Raw genomic sequence first — 20,074 nt, forward strand, 5'->3', positions numbered from 1 at the left:
GTAGAGGAGGAAGACATCACAGTTTGCATTGACTCCTCCTCAGGGAGGAATATCATTTGACTTTTATCTCTGTTATTTTCAGTTCATCAGTTTTACAATGCTGCTAGAGTTAGTGTTTCTAATGATATAAAAAAGGAGAAGAGATCAACTAGAACCTTTCTATCACTGACTCATCCTCACACACAGTCAGACATGTTGTCATTCTCTCTGGAGTCACATCGGTAAAGGTGTAAGACAGCTAGGTTTTACATTGACTTGAGTTTTGGACTTTTGTTTGAACCACTTGAAAAAATAATGTCGGAGTTTAGACAACAGCCAAATAAAATGATATTTAGACAAAGTGAAATTTAATGTACAAAGCTGATATAATGTTCTCGTTAACTCACATAAATATTGAGAAGTCAGAAAACACACTGAAAATCCTCCACTTTGTATTTAATATTTTTATTTTAGTAGTTTAATTTAAGAGTATGTCAGTACCCTGAAATGTCCTCATTAAATCAAATTATTGTCATGATCATTATTATAATTATTGTTTCGGATGATGATAAACGTTGTTGCTTCTACTTTTACATCTCTAATTATGTCTATCTCTCTTTTACTATCAACTGTTATAATCATTAGTGGTCTGAGGGCTCCTCCTCTGGTGGCTTCATGTTACAAGTGTTCAGGCACTGAGGGGTTTTTGTTCAGCTCTGCTGATGGTTTGTGTTATTGTGGCTCTCTGGCACAGTAATACACAGCAGTGTCTTCAGTCTTCAGACTGTTCATCTGCAGATACAGCTGCTGTCTGCTGTCGTCTCTGGAGATGGTGAACCGGCCTTGAACTGACTGAGAGTAGGATTTGGTGCTGCCACCAGCATCAGCAGCGACCCACTCCAGTCCTTTTCCAGGAGCCTGTCTGACCCAGTGCATCCAGTAGCTGCTGAGTGTGAATCCAGAGGCTGTAAACAAGGATAAACAAAAATGATGCAATGACGATTGTTTGAAATTGATGAGAGCTTAATTTAATGTCCTTTCAGCCGTGAGTAGATTTGAGATCAACAGTAACAACTCTGTTGTAGTCAGCTCCATAAGCGCACAGTGCACGTTTCTGTTCAAGTAGACTCTGTAGCATAAATAACGAACTGTTCCATCGGGTGGGTACGTCTTGCTCAAGTCTTTTGATAGGCTGACCCAGTTGTTTCTGGATACTTTGAAGTCGCCAGTAGGCAAACTGGGAGTGTTGGCCAACGATGCGTCTTTCAGAGGCTATTAAAGGCTTCAAATGTGATGCTTCATTGTGACGAAACTCCTTCGGCAACGGGAAGCTGGAGTGTACGCTCCATGTATGGCAGGCTGGGTAAATCCGTATCCCTCATGGCCTTTTCCATGTTCTTGGCATTATCTCTTAGAATAACGTGCACTTTTTCCTTCGGTATCCCCGTTGCTCGTAACATGTCACTGAATGCAACTGTGGTGTGTGACCTGCAGAACTCTTGAGGATAAAGAACAACTTTGTTTATGTAGCAGCATAGAAATATATTTATTTCTCTATGCAGTGTGCGGCTTCAATTAACGGAGCGCCACTGGTGGCCAATCATTGAACTAGAGGGAAGCATTTAAGCAGCGACTTCCCCCCTGCCTCTTTCTTTTGCGCTCCTGTCTGTCACTTCCGGCTGCGTCAGAGCGACTGGTGTGCCCCTGGCGCGTGCATGTCTCTCTCAGGGTTGCTGTGGTGAGTGTTCTCATCTCTCTCTGCGTTATTGTGCATGCTCATAGCTGGCTAATGCTAGTGTGGTCGCAAGTGAGATGCCGGTAGCTGCCTGGGTCTCTCTCTTCTGCCCTCCTCTCGTGTGTGTGTGGGTCTGCTGCTGCTGAGAGGTATGTAGATCCATCACTGTAGGTCGCAACCGCATCATTGTCAGCTAGATGGTAAATGTTAATATTTCTGACAGGTGAAGTTGAACTGAGTGGCTGTAAATATTTCGCCGCTATACGTCACGTCACCATCAGCTGACGAGGAAACACTGCTGCTTTGTGTTCGAGGATCCGACTGACTGTTTGGAAGTTGTTTGGTTGTCCGTCTCTTGCCCTGCATGCTGCTCGTCTGGCCACCTGCTAGAGTTGGCTGCTTCACCTCCTCCTTCAGAGGGAGACGGATGCCAGCCACATCGCTTATTGGCATTTAATGGACATTTTAATGGTGTGATCGAGTGGTGGGGATTTATGTCCCTTTTTGTTTAGATTAATTTCTAGAAGTGTACTCCTGTTGTTTGATTATTTTGATTTAGTCAGATTACCTGTTCCTTAGTTCCTTTATTTGAATTTGGGTAGTTTGTGGGTTTTCCTTTGGGTGTGTAGGTAGTTTCCTTTTTGTGTGAACTTAAGTTGTTTGTTTTGTTTCATTTAGGAAGTTAATTTGTATAGTTTGTCTAATTTGTAACCTACCGATAAGTTAGTATAGTTTTGTTATATTGTTTGTTTGTTTTATTGTTTCAACTTCACTAAATGTGTTATTCCTTTTCAGTTGCTGAGGGCCGGTGGTGGTACTGGTGATCCAGGTGGCGGTATCCCCCCCCTTTGTGTGCTGTGCTCCCCTGGGATTTAGTTACTTCACCATCGTGTGTGTGTCACTTGTGCCTGGGTGATTTGTTTGGTTTGTTTTGGTGGATCCCTCCCCCCTTCACTAGTCCCTCGTCCATCTGGTAAGCCTCAGCACCTGATTAGGTTTTTCTTTATTTTCCTCCCCCCCCCCCTTTGTGTGATTGATGTGTTTTCAGTACTTTAAAAAGAAAACTGATTTAAAAATAAAGTATTGGTTTTGTAAGTATTGGAACCACGTCTCTGGCCTCCTGACTATATGAATCTGTGTGTCCTAAGTGTGGGTAAACTAAATAATTCTCTGGGTGAAACTCCCAGAGTGGCGTTGTTTGGCAACTAAATATTCAATTGATCTGATAACATTAGACAGATATTGTTCCAATGCGCTTCCACTCGCTGTCACTGCCACATTTAGTTTGAAGTTTTGATCAATAAACTGCCCAGTTAGGCTCAACATGGACATGAGACACACACTCGAACTCCAGATGTCACTTGTGAAACTTATCAAAGTGATCTTGTTCTTCATAAGGCTGTCGATAAGCGTATAGATTGTTTGGTATAACTGCGGCTGGCGTACATCTGTGAAATATTTACGCCCCGGCAGAGAGTAACGTAGATCCATGTATGACATGAGTCATCTGAGCCCCTCGTCTTTCACAACTGACAGCGGCTGGTGATCAATACCATTATTTTGGTGGATTTCTTTCTGACCTTGCTCTCTGGTTGCTGTCATTGAAATGTCTCTGCTGCAGATGTTTGAGTGAGTCGTGGCAGTGTTGCTGATGCCAGCTGCTCTCTCTCCTTAGTGCTACAAGCTCACTTTGAATACTCGTCATATTCTTTGACGTGACTCAACCTCAAACGTCTGAGATTTGTGGTGTTGAATGTTATCGTTTGCGTTCCCCCACGAGGTACTAACTTGGAACACACCTTGCAAATGAGTAATTTATTATCTTCTTCAGACACCAAGTAAAACCACCAGACCAGTGACGCCATTTAAGTGTTGCTTAGAGAAATTGTTTTTTTGCATCATCTGATCAGCTCTTATGATCGGCCTTTAATACAGGCCACTGATCAAACCAGTTAGTATGTATATCGGCTGATCACGATCGGTGGCCGACCAATTGGGGCACCGTTAGAATGAACATGACAGTTAATCACAATCAGTATTGCAAAAATGTGTTCCAAGTGTCCCATGTGGTGCTGGCAAATAGAGGAAGTAGTTTTTGTACGACTCTCCTGTTATTGTTTTTCACTGTGTGTCTCTGGCACAGTAATACACAGCAGTGTCTTCAGTCTGCAGACTGTTCATCTGCAGATACAGCTGCTGTCTGCTGTTGTCTCTGGAGATGGTGAACCGGCCTTGAACTGACTGAGAGTAGTATTTGGTGCTGCTGCCAGTATCAGCAGCAATCCACTCCAGTCCTTTTCCAGGAGCCTGTCTGACCCAGTTCATATAGTAGCTGCTGAATGTGAATCCAGAGCCTGTACAGGTCAGTCTGTGGGATTCTCCAGGACGTTTAACCACTGGTTCAGATTCTGTCAGAGTCTGAGCATCAACACCTGGAGAGAGGATAAAAACATCAAGTGAAATCAGCTGCTGACAGATATATACGCTATGTAACATGAATATAGTGATGATCTTCACCTGCCCAGCAGACAGTTAACAGCAGCAGTCCTGTCCTGTAGTCCATCATGTTAAACTGTGTGTCCACTGTTCTCTGTCCTCCTCTCTGCAGTCACATAAGTAGAGGAGGAAGACATCACAGTTTGCATTGACTCCTCCTCACAGGAGGGTGACAACTATTTGACTAAGATACCACTTGTTCCTTCTTTCACTGTTTTAAATTCACTAACTTGAACTGAAGATCTGCTCCCAAATAAAAACAGAAGAAGTCTAAAGTTTTTCTTTCTGCTATAATACTAAACTGCTGTTGAAATCATTGGTGGTCTGAGGGCTCCTCCTCTGGTGTAAACTGTGTTTACATCAATTATACATCATCATTATCAAATTGTAGTCAAAGCTGATGGACAATGTTTCACACATGTTGAGTAATTAAAGTTAATTACAATTGACACACAGGTGAGATTCACTAAACATAACAAACCTGCCAGTCTATGGCACAAACTTATCCTACCCACAGGCCACCTTCCCTAAAGGCTAGCAACCCTACAGGTAGGTCTAACAAACGCTCGGACAACAGATGCTGCAGCTTCTTGATGCTGCTTAAGGTATTTCTTTCTGAGGCTTACCAACAAATGGAAACTTGATCCACTCTGAGGAGCTTGTTTTGTTTCTACGTTTCCAAAAACGTACAAAAAACGTCATTTCCCACCGCGAATTTCTACCACTGTTCTTCTGCAACAAAGCTGACCTTTAAGGGCACAAAGGTAAGGCCAGGTGGGTCAAGCTAGCTGGTTTGATAAAAGCCAGCTAGTGAGATTGCTTTTGGTGTCTATGTTAAAAACATAGAAATGCTTAAAAGGATCCTGGATTCATAGATTTTATTTCAACAACCGAGATTACAGGCTTGATATATGTATAAAGAGTCATGTGACCAATGATCAGTGCTGTGTTTACTGCATTCTCCATCTCTGAGAGCATGTGCACGGTTCTACATGTAATGTTTAGGGTCTGAGTAAAACTGTTTAAATAGAGTGTAATGAGTCTATAATAGTCAACAATGCTATCTGCCTGCAGGCCAAAATGCATGGTAGCTAGTTGACAAATACTCTAATGCCAACATAAGCAGTAATGTGTCGGTGTGATTTATTTTTTTAGTAAACCTGAATGACATTCATCAGTTCTGTCTCGTAAATGTCTCTTCACTTTGGACACATTCTGAAATGCTCTCCAAATCCACATTTCATCCATTCCACGAAGGCCTCAGAGCAAACTTTCTGCAGACTTCACATAAGATGCCTTTCATGTGTCTACTCCCATGAGTTGGGGTATCCCCGCAGCCAACAAGTGTAGTTCCTTTTGTCTGAAAAACTGAAGGGAACTTTGCTCGATCCACCCTGGAAGGACTGCAGGAGTGAGTAACAACAAAGGTCACTCCAGGAAGCACATGCATCCATGGTTTGGTGGCAGTAATAAACTTAACACTCTGGCTGCTTTTTACCACCGAAGAACGAGAAGATGAACAAAACAAGCAAGGTCAGTTTCTCAAACAATATTTACTGCAGTGCCAACATGTCATCAGTATAAACATATTGTCAATATACATGTATATGTCATACTTTTTAAAAGCTCATGTTACCCACAGACCTAATACTTGCATTAATCTGTAGGCTGTGACCAATCACATATCAGCAGGCTGCTGCGTATGCAGGAAAAACAGTCCGTGTGGAGAGCAAAAGCAGGCAGATGACATCCCGGCTCCCATCAGCGGCTGTCTGGCGATGATTTAGTGTTTTATTAATCTCTATAAACAGACATCATGCTAACAGCTAAAGATACATCTAGATCAAGATTCAACTTGAGTTACATTTCCTGACACGGTGTCACAAAAGCCGTTCAGCGTTTAGATTTCCCGACTTCTTCAAATGCATAAGAAATGATCAATCCGACCTCCGTTCAACAAACCAGCATTGTAAAAGTAGTTTCCTCTTGAGGACAGACCTGACAAAGCTTCATGTTTACTACTTACTAATCCGCATCATGACGTTGAAATTTCGGCAAAGGCAAAACCTGTTAATTAAAGTAAAGAGCAAGAAAAACGGTTTCTTTTTCTGTATACAATGCAGCAGGCAGAAAAGGAAGTTGTTTATTGCTAACCGCTGGGTACTTGCTCCGGCATGTTAACAGGTGTGCCCAGAGACTATATCATCGTCAGACTGTAGCCAATGGGATCCGAGATTGCATTTGCATGAACTGATTTGCTATGCCTCCATTGATGCTGTGGGGCATTTCAAACATTTTAATCACATTATATTGTTAAAGGGTCCAAGAGGAGACAGAGCTCATCCTTAAGTTAAGACGTAGCAAAGACTCTTTTATCACAGCTCACTGGGACACTGATAAAACAGCTATCAGTTTTATGAGTAACACCTGTGCATTTGCAGCTATGACGGGTGAAGTGTCTTTTTGTTTTTGTATTGAAGATTTGAAGTTGTCACTATTTTTGTCGGTACAATATTTTTATGGTTGTCTGTTGAAGTAGCATCAGATAGAAATGTACTTTTTGACTGTTTGGGACAAGTGGCTCACTTATTAAATTTCAGTTGAATTTTAAAATAATAATACATTTTATTTATATTGCGCTTTTCATGACACTCAAAGGCACTTTACAGGTGCTTTTTAATTACACTATTACACTATAATTAACTATAATTACACTATATTATTTCCAAAAATGAAAATAATTGAAATCTCAATGTTTTTTGTAAATGAGGGTTTAGGAAGAAAGGAATCACCCTTGTAACATCAAAGTATAGATGTTGAATTTTATTCAGCTCTGTTTAATGTTGAATAAGATCTGTGCCTCAAGGTGGGCTCGGGGGCCAATATGAGTCCCTGTCTCCTGAATGGACCACTTACGTTAATCTAACCATGTTTGAACACTCTCTCTTAAGCCCTTTCCCCACTGGTCGAAAAACCCTCTAACACCCGGGAACACTCATCTTTTTTTCTTAATGGGAAAGGCTACAATCAACATTCAGACCCGGGTCAAATGACTCTGCAGTAGACCCGGGTAATTATCGCCTCGTCTCCAATCGGCATTGATGGGAACACAAAAACCATGTTGACACGCTAATCTCCGCCCCCTTTCAGGCGCAATGCCATGCTACGTCGGTAACTTCTGTGACTCCTTGTCAACTCAGCTACAATTTCCGCCCGTCTCCTTCCAAGCAGCGCTCGAACATCGTTCGTGGAGCTTTGTCTCACTCTTGTGGACAATCTAAGTAACACAGGGGTGTTGGTATTGTGAGAACAATGTACTGCAGTATAAGCCTATCCTTGAAGAAAGTTATGACCTTTTTTTATTGCTGATTTTATTGATGTTTGGAGATAGAACCTGCGGTCCTGAGAGAGAGAGAGAGTATTATTTTACCTTTGCTTGCTTCTTTCTCACTATTAGATGTTTATTTATAAAAAATGAGCTGATATCATATCAGCAGTTGTACATACCTTTACATTATGTGGGCCTGAATTGTAAATGGTAATACCTTTGTGTCTAGGCTAGATGGTGTGTGTCCTAAAAGTTAGGTGGAGAGAAGGCTGGAAGTCTGTTGCACAGATGTTGCAGCATGACAGGGTAGAGTGATCAGGGCAAGCAGCAGGCGGAAGCATTGAGTAACACCCAGCTCCCAATAAAGTAAATGGACTGTACTTGTGTGCTTTTCTAGTCTTTGCGACCACTCAAAGCTGCTTTTACACTACATTTCACATTCAACCATTCACACACACTGATGGCAGGACTGCTACGTAAAGTGCCCAACTGTCAATCAGATATCACATTCATACCCGTTGGCTATGCCACCGGGAGCAATTTAGGACACTTCGACCTGAGCGTGAGGGAGCTGGGGATCGAACCTCCGACCTTCCGTTTGAAAGACGACCGGCTCTAGCACTGAGCCACAGCCGCCCCTAGTAAAGCACCAAATTACAGAAGTGAAACAAAGTTATGAGCAACGGAGCATCACAGACTCCAGGTGTGAGTTGGGGTTATGCCAGTAAGAGAAACAGAGTGCACATTTAAATATCTCATGTCGTCTCATGTCAGTGTACATGCACTATAGTTTTTGCATTGCTTGTCAGGACCTGCTGAAGGTTTAAGTCTCTTAATAATAGAACCGAGAACTTTTGTCTTTTGCAGATGCAATGGAGATGATAAACAGAGTAATGCAATAAATAACATGATAAAACAATTAAAATGTCAATAACAAGAAATAAGTGTTACGTATTAAAACATTTATTGGTGAAATAGACATTTAGACAATAGATAGTATGAACAATTAAATGGAAAAGCAAAAAATGGATCAACATCAATGGTTAATGACATTTAAACATTTTTGTTCAGCAGACATAAAGCTTTTGTAATTAAAACAAAGGAAAATACTTACACAATACTCTTAATAATGACTCTTAAGTTAATGAAAAAAAGGCAGACAAAATAAGTCTTACAGAAAGTTCACCTTGTTTCATTTAACCTGTGAAGACAAAGAAAACAAATGTTGAGTGAAAATGCACCAAAGTAATCAAAGTCCTGCTTTTCCAGTTAGGCCTACATTACTGTATAATAAAATATCACAATGAGTACTTGTCTGACATCTTCATAATTATGACCTTCATAGTTTAAGTAAAACGTTCAAAGCTAAATGTTGGTTTTTGGATTTCAAAAGTATTTGAGTCATTTTTTGTAGGGTTATATACTTTATAACCTTCGAGGTAAGACCAGATTTAAACAGTTGTTCGGTCAGTTAATTCAATAGACAACAACGCATTTTAAAAAGGCAGTATTGGCATGTGTCGAAACATGTTGAGGTGGACCAGGTTGTTCCCTTCATGCATTCTGTACCCAATGGACCTGACAATAGCTTTGGTTGAGTTTGGTTGAGCCATAGACTCGTGGGACACTTCACAGCTATACACTACATCACTCTGTTTCCACTGATCAAGGCTGAGCGATAACTGGCCATAAGCCGAATAGGATCCTTGGTTTTCTACAGGCTCTGTGGTATGGAACGTGTATGTTGAATCTGCTTTCTCGTCATCAACAAGCCAAGACACCAAAACCTCACGAGGGTAGAAGTCTTTCACATAGCAAGTCAAGGTCACCATTTCTTGTCTAGTATGTTCTACTGGAGCCAGCATAAACACTGAAGGACGCCGAGTCGGTCCTCCTGCAAGCATGAGAGAAACATTAAACCTCCTGCCACACATACAGTGCTGAAGAAAATCTCTGCTGCATAATCAGCTGAGAAAGATCACTGGATTTGATGGCATGATTAGAAAAAATAAAGACAGCCCTTCAGTTTTCTTACCAATATTCCTTTCAAAGGGTTTCTTGAGCGGTTCATGTAAATCTGGATGAATAACAACACAGCTGGGTTTTATCCCCCGGGTCCAGTCCTCAAATGTGATCTCGAGTGGAACTCTGTAAAGGCCTCCACGTCCTTTTTTGTCCTTCGATTTGGCATTAGCGATTTCAGTTCCGTCCTCGTCCTCCCAACGTACCTCTTCTACTGATGGCGTATTTACCTTGACTTCACATACTATTGTTCCTTTTCCTTTTGAAAACAAGTCCTCCAGTGAAGGGTCTTTGATCACTACGTCAGCAGCTAATTCACTGCATCCGTCACCTTTGGGGCTGAGGAATAAGGGAAACATTATTGGACAGGAATGGCTGCAAACCAATGAGAATATAAACCATAGAAATTCACACAAAATGTTTCAATAATTAGTATTCATTTACTTACTAGAGGGAGAGGACGTCTGTTTGTAGGACACAGTGGATCTATTGAACGTTGCACCATTTTGACCTTTCCCTTCAAACTCGCATGTATAATTAATGCTCTCAGTCCATTCACTGGCTGGTACTTTGAGAACACTGTAAACACTGTACAGTCCATTAGCTGTCTTTTTCTCTGCAGAAGAGCTTTTCATCACATTTGCTTCATCGGCTATTGGTGCTTCATTTTTCAGCCATTTGATCTTTTTGATTACTTGGTGAAAAATCACTGGCAATGCAGGTGAAGGCAACCTCCTGATCCTCATAACATGAGACAAACACTTTAACATCTGGTATCTGATAAGGCATATCTGAAAAAAAAAAAGATATAAACAAATATATGTATGCGCAAGCAGGGGATGTGTGTGTGTGTGTGTGTGTGTGTGTGTGTGTGTGTGTGTGTGTATAATATATATATGCAGAAGCAGAGGTTCATGTAGTTTGATAAAACTCAAAGGATCTCTTTAGCTTGTTTTTAAAGTGCGCAGAAGGACTCGAGGAAAATACAATTGAACAGCAGAGCTCTGATGCTCGCTTCTGCATATACATTGACTGCTCAGGCAAGCAAACATGGAGTTAACTTGAACGTTAATTATCACCATAAAGGTTCAATCTATCTGCATCACTATGATTATGCAGATAGATGGAAAGAAGCAGAGCACACAACAATAATTTGTTCTTCAGCAGGTGCAGAGGGCATGCAGAATATTAGTAATAGATAATATAGACTGAGTCAGCAGCTGTATGTGCACGAGAAAGTGCCAACCTGCTCATTCCACCACACTGTTTGGTTAACCGGTCAGGTCTGCTCATTATGACATTAGAAACCTTAGAAACACTCTAACCTTTTAATAGCTAAATTCTTTTTTGTGCTCTCCTTTGTGTTCACGTTCCTTCATAATTGAGTATATTGTAAAACAATTACAACAGTGATGGCTCACTTTTACTTTTACTTCAAACGTCAAAATATCAGCTCAGGATAAAGGTACAATGACGGGGTTAGTCTACCTCTGATAACACCTCTAAAGAACACAGTAATAAAACCAACTAGTAGAGACACATTGCACCAATAACATTTATCAATGTATTATTATTATTGATTAGTGCACCGTAAGAAATGGATCTTATGTATTTGGTACTGTATTCTACTGTTATCTACTGGCAATACATGTACGCTTTGTGTCATCACAATCAATTTGAAAACCTTTTAAATTGTTTCACAATGCTAAAATATGTTAACAGCTCTGCCATGTTAACCTGCTAAATTTCAAATCAACTACTATAAAGGCATTTATATATGACTAAACACAAGACTTACGTGGATTGATGAATGTCCCCTGTCCTGTTCCTGCTGTATTTGTCACAACACATTGGAAGGGCTTCATGTTGTCCCAGTCCTGTCTGCTCACTTTGAGTTGACTGACTCCCGTATAAACATTGTCTTTCAGTACTGGAGGATACTGAGTGAATTCCGGCAAGTTAGACCCCTGTTTGTTCCATGTGTAGGTCACTGAGGACGGTGTGAAGCCAGTGGCAAGGCAGCCAAGAGTGACCAGGTCACCAGTCCCAGAATCACGTTGTATCAGAGGATACACGGTTGGCTTGGTAGGAGATGCTAACAAAGTAGAAACAAAAATGCCGTTAAAAAAGTGAAGTGAACATTTAAAATAAGATATTTTTCATCAAACATAAGTTAACAATGGAATGAAGTTGGCTTACTTCATCAAAAGCATAGCAAAGCATTGCAATCAAGGATACATTTTAATACCTTAACCTTTTCATATGTTGAATGAGAGAAGTGCGCTCCGTACATACATCTTTATCTTATCACATTTCTTTAGATGTTATTTGATGAACTAGCCTCCCTCAGTAATATCATTTGTGGTCTACTCTTTTTAAAATATAAATGTCGATAACTTTTAGTCCGTAACTTTGATGATAATCATTGTTATTTTTTAAAAGTTAAATGGAGTGTAGCTGTACATTTGACAAACATACAGTACTGAGTTTATGGCATCATATCATTTTGTTAACTTTAACTTTTGTTTAAATTAGGCAAATATGTTTGAGATTAAACAGTATTCTTACCTGATGTAACAGTTACCATTGTACCCTTTCCCCAGTAGTCAAAAGCTTCATAGTAACACAGCGCTGAAATTACTGAACCACTAGTCTGAAAAGGCTGTCTACTAACGTTGAGAGCTACTCTACTCTACTCTAACTTTTAATAATGCTCGCTTTGTCATATATTTTCTTCCAATGAAATAAAATACACTTAGTATAAATCTTCACCAGTGTCTTCAGAGAATTTTTACCGGCAAACAGATGTTTTTTTTTTACCCTTATAGTAAAACACTTTCATTTTGTGACACTCCAAATCTTTAGAGGTTTTAGCAATTTAAATGTAACTTAAAAAGGGATTTAGCAGTGCAAATCTTACCTGATGACACCGTTACCATAGTGCCTTTTCCCCAGTAGTCGAAAGCACCCCAGTTGTCACAGTTCAGAAAGTCATAAGGACTTAACACGAAAACTTACTTTTTACTGTAATATCCCTTAATAATAACTTCTCATCAAACAGTTTGATTTGAACTGTTGCCAAAACCAAAGTAAGATATAAACCTGTCCATAGAACTACCAGCCAGGAGTTTTAATATTATCAGAGATTCTATGCCAGCCTACAAAATACTGTTGGCTATGATATCCTTGTTCAACACTTGTGACCACATGAAAAAAGATGAAATTGCATTAGTAATGGGATCAATGGGAGTTTCATTCACTAATCAAACATATTAAAATCACTTACCTGAAGTGACAGTGACCATAGTGCCTTTTCCCCAGTAGTCAAAAGCCCAGTTGTCACAGTTCAACAAATAATTAACCGCTGCATACAAAAACCTGGATCTCAAGCATCTACATGTTCCATAGTGTGTGATTTTGTAATAATCTACCCTATTACATAGTTACATTGGCCTCTGCAATTACCAACTTTGAAATTGGATCCGCTCAGTTTAAATTGAGTCTATGGATTTTAACACCTTTAACATACAGTATTCCAGATATACATTAACTTACGGAGTCAAAACTGGATTTCCTAATTCTGCTTCAAAATCAAACAAACAAATTAAAAAGACAAAATAAGTGTTTGGCTTACCTGATGTGACTGTAACCATCGTTCCTTTTCCCCAGATGTCAAAAGCACCGTCACAGTGTGATATGTGAACACATCCAACATACAAAAACAAGCACCTCAAAGACTCCCTTCAAGCCACTGAGGTCAAAATACCTTATATTTAAATGTGTAATCACCAAATTGTCATTATCAAGACCAAAATGAATTATTTTACCTGATGTGACGGTCACCATGGTTCCTTTTCCCCAGATGTCAAAAGCATTGTCACAGTGTGATATGTCAACACATCCAACATACAAAAACAAGCACCTCAAAGACGCCTTTCACGCCACTGAGGTCAAATTATGTGATATCAATGACATTTTAAATGTAAGGAGAGGTTTCAATTGAACTATAGTACGAAAATACTTGGGAGCTTGTATCATATTCTAAATTGTTGTACTTACTCAGTAAATTAGTGTATATATGTAATATTTACTCTGATCTTATGTTTTAACTAAAGATTAAATGTTAGTTTGAGTACAGTTTTAACCAACATACATTTTTATAATGAAAAAAACCATGAAAAGCAAACATGTTTCACTGACTAAAGCAATCCCCAATGTACCATTTATTAACCACTTCCCTAAAGGTATTCCTTTCCTGTGGTGGGGCTTATATAAAACTAAGTGTTTGCCAACAGTTGGTGTACAGCTTTATCACATCCTCCTGTCACCTTCAGTTACTGCAGCGTGGATAACCAGATATACTTGATTTAGCTGCATTACTTGGACATGGATATAGGTTTATGATATCGGGCTGTCATATCCACTCAATCATCCACAACATCCATACTGAAAGTATCTCATGTTTTAGTCCATTAACTTTTTAGGTTTAGGTAACGTATGGATTTTAGTCATTCTGACTCAGTTCTTACTGGAGGATTTTTAATTATTCTCGGTTGTGAATCTTCAAGAAGCAATGTCAAAACAGCTTACAAGCTTTTTCTGTTTAACTTGGCAACTATTATCAGGATCTCCATTCATCATGTCATGGTTCAGATTTGACAAAAGGTTGGGCAAACCAAAACATCGGAAGGTGTCCCTTTAAGCTCTTGTAGCGATCTGGTTCAAATAACACCGCCCAATATTCCTTGTGTTCATTCACACAGTCAGCAGCCACAATCATTCAATAACCCAATCACACCCTCCCAAAATAACCATGCAGTGGAAAACCCAGACATATCTTTATATACTGTATGTCAGAGGCTAATGTGTTGTTTGTTGAGTGGAGGAGAGGAACGCCAGCTTACCAGAAAACTATTTTTGTTCTTTATTTTTGGTATTTGTCAGACTTGACTCTGACTGGCACCCCACATTTTTATATTTATTCAAACCTGCTAGACTCTATATTATTGTGACAACATTCCTATAATAAAAAAACTATTACAAAATAGTTTAAAATGAACTCCACATCTTCCAACTACATCAATGCATAAGTAATAATAATCAAATATTTAACAGTCAGTGGAAGGTGTTCTCTTTTCTATTTCTGTAATATTTTAGGGTTTATTTAGGCTTCTTTACCAACGGAATAGAGGAGATGTATCATGTCCTTGTTCAGGGCTTTGTATTAACAATGCCAGATTAAGTTCATTATTACAGCTACCTACTGCAGCTTTAACAGACCACATTTAATTCTCATATCTTTTGCGTAGACCTGGCGTCTGGGCTAATACACGGCAAAATTTGGGCTGTCCGTGATAATTCAGTAGACGTCTATTTGAAGACTTTGATTAAACGTTTGTGTTTGGACCAGATTTCACCTGCTTCTGTCACAAGATTCATCACACATTGACACACATTTACAGCAACTTTCAAGTCTCATAGTGGCTAAAATGATTATGTAAGTGAGCAGTGCATCACAGTAACCCAAAAAAATGTTGCAGAAAAGGATCGACTGGGATTCCATCACTGCATGCATGTATTCAAGCTGAGCTCTTATCCCTGTCGGCTACCGGACACTTTGTCTAATCACATGTCCCTTAGGTATTAATGAACTACGTCAGCATCCAGGGATCGTTCAGCATTCACAGTCAGAGCTGCACAGCCAAAGAACCTGAGCATGCGCACTCTTCTTTTTTCTTCTTCTGTGGAAAAAGTTCCAAACTGTTCCCTTTATGATGTCTCTGAATGTAATTATTAACATCACACAGCCCATAAAGCGCGGTGTTTATGGTTTTTGTATGTAAAATAAAATGTGTTGAAATTACATCTTTGTGTGGAGCGTATTTCACATACCACTGCCAAATGATTTTTGAGAAATGAAGCTATGTCATTACTTTCATCACCCTTTCATTGCTTTGATGAACAAATTAACAAAATGATTAAACAAAAATGTGTTTCTGACACGTTGATGTCATAACAGTACTAACTAACTAATCTACTTCATTAAAATTCGGGCTGAAATGGGCTACACATAGCCAGACTAAATCAGGCCTATATCGAGCCCATCTGTTTAAATGACGGCTTTTGCTTGCTGGGTTAGGTCAGGCCTGTCTCAAGGTCCAATTCCCAAAGCATATTGTGTTAATGATAATCAAGCACAAACACAAGCATAAAGTTTCTCTTCTCCGTGCACTTTGCTCTTAGTTTATGTATGATTGAGGAGAGGAGCTGTCCGCACCTCCACTCTCACAGATGATGAGCTGGATGGGGAGGAGGCACCTCTCACCAGTTTACTGTGAAGTCATTAAGACATTACTATTATTGTTAATACCAGGTGTTAAATCAGTACAGGCTGTCCAAGGTTTACCCCCCGCACATACAGACACACTTTCAAAACAAGACGTACAACGCGGATGAATGCTGTACACTCGCATTTTCACTTGCACCCGACACTTTTGGCTCTTACCAGCCTGTCGACATCAGGAACTACTTTCTGAGCAGTGGCTATTTTCATTATGTCACTTAGATGTCCGTGCGTCAGCCGACTGCACAGTTTGGACTTCTTAAGGTTTCACTCACGGAATTACCCAGCAAGCAATTTTGCAGCTAATAGAAGTCTAATTGCCGTCTATACGTAGAGCGGGCGTCTGGGCTAAAACACAGCAAAGTTTGGGCAGTAGACGTACAAAGTGCCTATGTGGCAGAATTGAGCTCCATCAGGATGAGAGCGAAGCTGCAGCTTCGAGAATCTATGACCATTATTTAAAACGAGGCCACGATTTACTATCTCATGTGCACGAGAGTAATGACACAATACTGAATTGTATTTGTGCTATGCTATACAGTACCATTTATAATTAATGGTAGCCCACTTTCTTTTCTATATAATATTTACTACAATTTAACTGACAACTGAAATTACAAATGAAAGATTTAACTTTGTTATCATGGTCTTACCATCATCCTTCATCTTCATCATTGATGAAGAGTTCAGTATTTTTTTAGGTAAATTAATGTTTAAACAATGTTTACAGTGTTTTCATAAAATGAACATGAACTCAATGCAATGGGAAAATAATACATAAGAATACAGCCACAGCTATTTCTGCAAAGCCACAGAGTCACAAAAGCATTATGTTATCCTTTAACTTTTAAAACATTTAATTTATAAATCTTATGGATATATAACTTCAACTCTAAAACATTTGATTATAAAGTTTCAAAAATGTTTCCAACATTATGATGACTTTGGCATCACAAGTAAATAATACAGTCCTGTTCTTTTGTTCTGTAAAGCTGAGGCAGTTTGGTGCATGTTTAGAGGGTGAAAGGTGGTGGTGGTGGGGGGTGGAGATCAGTGTCTCTCTAAGCTTATTTATTTGGCATCAATGGCAAATGTTTCTTTATAAATATAAGCATCTCTGCATTTTTGGCAGACAGCTTGTTCCTCTTGTCATCAACACTATCCCCTGCTGTGCTGAAAAGTCTTTTGCTATCTACACTTGTGCATGGTGCACCGAGGTAGGCTCGTGCTGCTTGTGCAAGAGCAGGGAAGCGACTTTTATTGTCCTGCTTAAAAAACAAGTGGCTGCCGGCTTCGTGGGATAACTTGTTCCAATAGGCAGAGGTTCATCTGTGATGATGTTGGGCTGACGATGCCGCCGCCACCATGTTCCCCATCTTCATCCAACAATTCAGCATACATAGCATGCTAGGACCTAGCTCGTGGTACTTTCTCTGGGGGCTTGGAGCCACTTGCTTCTGAACTCGCCTGACTATTCTGTTGCTCCGTTTGGGCAGCTAGGACTTCAGAAAACAGCCCACGTATCTTTGGCTTTAGTGTGTCGGGAAAATATCTCTTTATACCTTTTTATTCAAATAAATAAATGTAAACAATAATTTTATGAATTTCGAAGATTGTTCATAAGTCTCGTTTTGATTTGTCATATTTTTATCAAAGCAATGAATACGTTTTAATTTACATTGCTTCTGAATCTAAACATTTTCAATAGCCTACTCATTTTGCTTGCTTTCTTTCCTGTTCTTTAATTCGCTCAGAGCGACATAAGCACTGGACACACACAAACGCACATGCGCTCATGAGGTTTTCTCACCTCGGATCTAGGACTGTAGCGATGGTATACAGGCGCTCAGATTCAATGTCCCTAAATCTCCTCTGGACTGCTTCCAACAATGTGGCTCTCGATGTTTTTACTTCATGGTCAGAATCTGCAGTTTTTCTCAAGACGAGTTAAAGCTCTGATGAATGTTATCACATCTGCAGCAGATGCCGTTAATGAGCTAATCTGTTGTGTGAGCTCTTCAAAGCCTGTTGATAGGCTGACCCAGTTGTTTCTGGATACTTGGAGTGTTCGAAATGGCCAACGATGCGTCTTTCAGAGGCTATTAAATGCTTCAAATGTGATGCTTCATTGTGACGAAACTCCTTCGGCAACGGGAAGCTGGAGTGTACGCTCCATGTATGGCAGGCTGGGTAAATCCGTATCCCTCATGGCCTTTTCCATGTTCTTGGCATTATCTCTTAGAATAACGTGCACTTTTTCCTTCGGTATCCCCGTTGCTCGTAACATGTCACTGAATGCAACTGTGGTGTGTGACCTGCAGAACTCTTGAGGATAAAGAACAACTTTGTTTAGTTTGAAGTTTTGATCAATAAACTGCCCAGTTAGGCTCAACATGGACATGAGACACACACTCGAACTCCAGATGTCACTTGTGAAACTTATCAAAGTGATCTTGTTCTTCATAAGGCTGTCGATAAGCGTATAGATTGTTTGGTATAACTGCGGCTGGCGTACATCTGTGAAATATTTACGCCCCGGCAGAGAGTAACGTAGATCCATGTATGACATGAGTCATCTGAGCCCCTCGTCTTTCACAACTGACAGCGGCTGGTGATCAATACCATTATTTTGGTGGATTTCTTTCTGACCTTGCTCTCTGGTTGCTGTCATTGAAATGTCTCTGCTGCAGATGTTTGAGTGAGTCGTGGCAGTGTTGCTGATGCCAGCTGCTCTCTCTCCTTAGTGCTACAAGCTCGCTTTGAATACTCGTCATATTCTTTGACGTGACTCAACCTCAAACGTCTGAGATTTGTGGTGTTGAATGTTTATCGTTTGCGTTCCCCCACGAGGTACTAACTTGGAACACACCTTGCAAATGACTAATTTATTATCTTCTTCAGACACCAAGTAAAACCGCCAGACCTGTGACGCCATTTTAGTGTCGCTTAGAGAAATTGTTTTTTTTGCATCATCTGATCAGCTCTTATGATCGGCCTTTAATACAGGCCACTGATCAAACCAGTTAGTATGTATATCGGCTGATCACGATCGGTGGCCGACCAATTGGGGCACCGTTAGAATGAACGTGACAGTTAATCACTATCAGTATTGCAAAAATGTGTTCCAAGTGTCCCATGTGGTGCTGGCAAATAGAGGAAGTAGTTTTTGTACGACTCTCCTGTTATTGTCTCTCACTGTGGGTCTCTGGCACAGTAATACACAGCAGTGTCTTCAGTCTTCAGACTGTTCATCTGCAGATACAGCTGCTGTCTGCTGTTGTCTCTGGAGACGGTGAACCGGCCTTGAACTGACTGAGAGTAGGATTTGCTGCTACTGTCTTGGTAGATGAGAGCGATCCACTCCAGTCCTTTTCCAGGAGCCTGTCTGACCCAGTTCATGCCGTAGCTGCTGAGTGTGAATCCAGAGGCTGTACAGGTCAGTCTGTGGGATTCTCCAGGACGTTTAACCACTGGTTCAGATTGTGTCAGAGTCTGAGCATCAACACCTGGAGAGAGGATAAAAACATCAAGTGAAATCAGCTGCTGACAGATATATACGCTATGTAACATGAATATAGTGATGATCTTCACCTGCCCAGCAGACAGTTAACAGCAGCAGTCCTGTCCTGTAGTCCATCATGTTAAACTGTGTGTCCACTGTTCTCTGTCCTCCTCTCTGCAGTCACATAAGTAGAGGAGGAAGACATCACAGTTTGCATTGACTCCTCCTCACAGAGAGAAAAGGAGTGTTTTGGGGGCAGGTGGGAGATTTTCTTTGTGTGTTCTCGACATATTTAGTCATATTTGATCATCATGTTTCCTCTGTTCTAACTGCAGTGTGGTCGGGCAAAGCAAGAAAACTTCACGTAGAAAATGATCATGTACAGTTTCCTCATTCTTTGGAACATAAAAGAAATCTTCCTTCTTTTATTCCTGAATATGAAACACCTCAAATTTCACTGTGTTGAATAACATAGCTTTCAGAATTTGATCTAGAATCTAATATTTACTGACATTTTTAATTGAACCAGAGTCACTCGTATTATTGGTGCCCGAGCACCGATGGGTGCAAAGACCCTTTCTTTTTACCCCAAATGAAGCGCAAATTTCGCAGCTTAAACATGCCGAAAAACTCACCACATTTGGATTGTGCATCAGGTGTGACGAAAAG

General features: G+C 40.2%; 1 pseudogene; it reads right to left on the minus strand.

The window, feature by feature from the left end:
- Positions 1 to 5,361: 5,361 nt before the first annotated feature.
- LOC138603251 (immunoglobulin gamma-1 heavy chain-like) overlaps positions 5,362 to 20,074 on the minus strand; it is a 17,232-nt pseudogene continuing 2,519 nt past the window's right edge.

This window comes from Semicossyphus pulcher, unplaced genomic scaffold, assembly GCF_022749685.1.
Source record: "Semicossyphus pulcher isolate SPU_LCO1_2020_fin unplaced genomic scaffold, fSemPul1.0.p SCAF_23, whole genome shotgun sequence".
NCBI lineage: Eukaryota > Metazoa > Chordata > Actinopteri > Labriformes > Labridae > Semicossyphus > Semicossyphus pulcher.